We start from the raw sequence: 4625 nt of genomic DNA on the forward strand, positions 1-4625 counted from the left end.
TTATACTTCTTAAAAGATTGGTTATTTCATCAGTTGCTTTCATACAATTGGTTTTTAAAACATGACTGTTGAAACCTTATTCAACTAGCAAGCTCTTCCTAACCAGAACCAAATGAATATGTTTGCATTGCTGTGTTCTATTCACTTTACCCAATCTCACAATGAACCTAATGATACAAAAACTGTACTTTGTGTTCAGTACAAATGTTAAGCATATTTATCCCCTCTCACTCCTTCCTTATTCCCTCACATATCAACTTCAGCACCTCTTAGTAGTTTTAAACCATTTTCCTGTTGTATCCAACCATTTATATTTTCTTAACCATAACACAGTATTAGGATCTGCCACTGGAGACCAGAAGCTCAGTTTTGGTTTGTTTCCTGGGCCATGTATGGAATCAGCTCGCATTGCAGTGAAAAACAAAATGTATGTTGTCATAACAACTTTAGTCCAGTTTAGATTATGCCAGGAGGAGGAAGGACCTGCTTGCATAGATACCCCTCCAAAGAACAACACCAACATCTTGAGAAAATCCAAGCCTGTGATTAACATTATCATTTCAGATTTTTTTTTCTCCTATATGTCTGTTAACATCTTTGCCTGATGAAGAGGCCAGTGGAGCTTCAAAAGCTTGTGTCATGATTTTTGTGCATTTTGGCTGATTAAAAATATAATTACTTTGTGGATTTTAGATGTTACTGTACTTAGTTCAGATAAAACACCATAGAGCCGGCCAGGTCCCGATCTGCCACAGCTGCATTCCCTTCAGTGGTGGTGAACCTATGGCACAAGTGCCAGAAGGGGCACTCAGAGCCCTCTCTGTGGGCAGACACACCATCACCTCAGCACAGAGTTTGCCAGAGTTTGTTACTAGAAAGTCAGAGGGACATGGCACTTTGCAATAAATAAATGGGTTTTGGGTTGCAGTTTGGGCACTCAGTTTCTAAAACCTTTGCCATGACTGCAACTTAAACCAGTCAGCTACACTAGTATCTATATTCATTTTTTAAATAAAGGAAATTATGTAACTGCTGATCACTAAAAAATCTTGCTCTAGCTTCAAAGATGTCAGCAAGCAGAGTCTGCATATTTACAAGCATATCTTGGCTTGCTTTTCATGAAAGCTGTGATTCTCTGAGGGGCAAAATCACCCAATAATTCTGGCTGCCTGAAGAGAGTTTCTGCCTGCTCAGACACTGCATCTGGAATATTCAGAGTTGAGCAGCTTGGTGGGAATGTCCTGTCCCCTTCTATCTAGCATGCATATCCTAGCTTGCCAAGCTACTATTGCCTCAGTTTCTTTCCATCTGCAGGTAAAGCAGCTTCACTTCATGTTCTGCTGAGTAGTGTCCTCCTTCCTATTTTTCCATCGCATTTCCTTAATATATCTCTTTATTTCTTTATACTTTTTGTTCAACTTTCACTGTTTTAACAAAACATGTTTTTCTTTACCTCAACAGCCTCTCCATCCCCACCCCTTTCCCCCTTCTTTTTATATTTCTATGTTTCTATAGCCTCTACCTATCTTTTCAAGTGCTGTTCTACTTGTGCTCGGAAGGTTTCCCTTTTCTGATGTGCATTCATAGTGACATTTTTGCGATGGGGAAGAGGTTTTAGATGTGCTGTGCTGTTCTTCAGTGACCTGACTCACCATCTTATGGTAAGCTTCACAGTAAACCATTTGAGGCAGAGAAATCATTAACAAGAAGAACATGTTGCTTACCTCTAACTGTGGTTCTTCAAATGCTCATCTGTACTTTCACAGAAACCTGTTCTACCTTCCCTCTTTCAGATCTCTATTCTGCAGCAGGCTTTAAAACTAAGGACAGTAGCTTGGCAAGCTAGGACATGCACAGTAGGTAGGAGAAATATAATAAACTTCCTCTGCCTTGTATTTTTTTTGGGGGGGAGGTATGCAATCTAATCTTGAGGGAGGGTCTAAAGAGAAAGGACTTTCCAGTTATTTTGGATCAAAAGATAGTCTTTCCTTCTCTGAGCTATCAAATGGCAAAGCTGGCCCCTCAATGGTGGTAGCCAAATAAGCAGACTCACGAATGGCAGAACACCACACCAGCAACAACCAGACTTACTCAGAGAAATAACAGTCTTCAAGATATGAGGAAGTCTCTGCTTCAAAATGGTCTGCCTCTGTAAAACCATTAAAAGAATCAGTTTCTTCTCTTGACTATGAAGCTGTTAAACATAACTAAAACAGCAACAGAGGCACTAGACATGAAGGTCAAATTCAAATAAAATCTCTTAAGGTTACTGAAGACCTACAGCTCAAGCTGGAGGAGTTGCAAAACTGCAATCACTGTTTGAATTTAAGATGGGAAAGAAAAAGCAATCTCTAACAACATGGCTGGCTGACCTTTCTGATTTGAAGATAACAGAACAATGCTTTGAACAAGTACATAGAAGTTTAATGCGTAAAACACCTCCACAGGGGAAACCTGATATTTTTGCATGTTTTGCACACTTCTACCATATAACATGTTTTAGCAGATTTGTGCAAATTTAATTCCATTCACTATGGATCTTCATCAGTCATGATTCTACAGGATCTCAGCTCAGAAACACTGCAAAGAAGACACCAGTTTCATCCAGGCACAGATCTGCTCTGAGCTGAAAAGAGAAAATATTTAATCTGCTAGTGAATTATGAAGGCTCTGTGCTTCAGCTCTGCTAGTTGCTGATCCAGCAAGTGACAGGAAAAATAAAGGGAAACAAAGGCTGCTGTCACACTGCAGAATTAATGCAGTTTGACACTGCTTTAATTGTCATAGCTCCATTCTATGGAATCCTGGGATTTGTAGTTGTGGCATGAGAGCTTTCTGACAGAGAAGGCTAAATATATCACAAAACGACAAATCCTAGAATTTCATAGCACTGAGCTATAGCACTTAAAATGGAATCAAAGTGCATTAATTCCTGCAGTGTAGGTGCACTTAAGAAACCTTTGTAAGGTTTTCAAGACATGTTAACATATGATGTTAACTAGATGTTTAGAGGCTCATTCATCCAGAGTCAAGGGCTTATAACTTTTACTGACTTCATCATGTATATACCAGAAGGGATTATATTTTAAGTTTCTTTCATTTAGCCTAATCTAATTATAGGAACTAACTTCAAAGTATTATACATCAGTCTCACTTTCATTTAAAAATCTTAGCCAAATCAGTCTAACATTTTAGACTGGAGGTTGAGTTCAGTGCCTTTAATCATAATGTATGTTCCTAGTGTTACTAAATTACAACAATCATAGAATCATAGAGTTGGAAGAGACCACAAGGGCCATCCAGCCCAACCCCCCTGCCATGCAGGAACTCTCAATCAAAGCATCCCTGACAGCCATCCAGCCTCTGCTTAAAGACCTCCAAGGAAGGAGACTCCACCACTCTCAGAGGAAGAGTGTTCCACTGTTGAACAGCCCTTACAGTCAGGAAGTTCTTCCTAATGTTGAGGTGGAATCTCTTTTCCTGTAGCTTGCATCCATTGTTCCAGGTCCTAGTCTCTGGAGCAGCTGAAAGCTGGTCAGCTCCCTCCTCAGAATGACATCCTTTCAAGTATTTAAACAGGGCTATCATATCACCTCTTAACCTTCTCTTCTTCAGGCTAAACATCCCCAGCTCCTTAAGCCATTCCTCATAGGACATGGTTTCCAGACCTTTCACCATTTTAGTCACCCTCCCTTGGACACGTTCCAGTTTTTTAACATCCTTTTTAAATTGTGATGCCCAGAACTAGACACAGTATTCCAGGTGGGGCCTGACCAAAGCAGAACAGAGTGGCACTATTACTTCCCTTGATCTAGATACTATACTTTTACTGATGCAGCCTAAAATTGCATTGGCCTTGTTACCTGCCGCATTGTACTGTTGACTCATGTTCAACTTGTGGTCTACTTGGACTCCCAGATCCCTTTCACACGTAGTCTCGTTCAGCCATGTGTCCCCCATCCTATATCTCTGCATTTCATTTTTCTGCCTAAGTGCAGTACCTTACATTTCTCCCTGCTGAATTTCATTTTGTTAGCTGTGGCCCAACTTTCTAGTCTATTCAGGTCATTTTGAATTTGATCCTGTCCTCTGGTGTGTTAGCTACTACTCCTAACTTGGTGTCGTCTACAAATTTGATAAGTATGCCCCAGTTCTGTCCTCCAAGTTGTTGATAAAGATGTTGAATAGCACTGGGCCCAGGACAGAACCCTGTGGGACCCCACTGGTCACTTCTCTCCAGGATGAAAAGGAGCCATTGTTCAGCACCCTTTGCGTTTGGTCAGTCAACCAATTACAAATCCATGTAACAGTTACGTTGTCTAGCCCATATTTCACTCGTTTGCAAGAATGTCATGGGGAACTCTGTCAAAAGCCTTACTGAAATCAAGATATACTATATCCACCACATCCCTTTCATCTATAAAGCTGGTAATTTTATCAAAGGTTTGTCTGGCATGACTTCTGTCTCTGAAACCCATGTTGACTTTTTGTGATTATGGCATTGCCTTCTAGATGTTCACAGACTCTCTGTTTAATTATCTGCTCTAGAATCTTTTCTGGGATTGATGTCAGACTAACTGGAAGATACTGTTGGAATCCCTTTTTTCCCTTTTGGAAGATGGGGA

The sequence above is a fragment of the Sceloporus undulatus genome, chromosome 5, assembly GCF_019175285.1.
Source record: "Sceloporus undulatus isolate JIND9_A2432 ecotype Alabama chromosome 5, SceUnd_v1.1, whole genome shotgun sequence".
Taxonomy (NCBI): Eukaryota; Metazoa; Chordata; class Lepidosauria; order Squamata; family Phrynosomatidae; genus Sceloporus; species Sceloporus undulatus.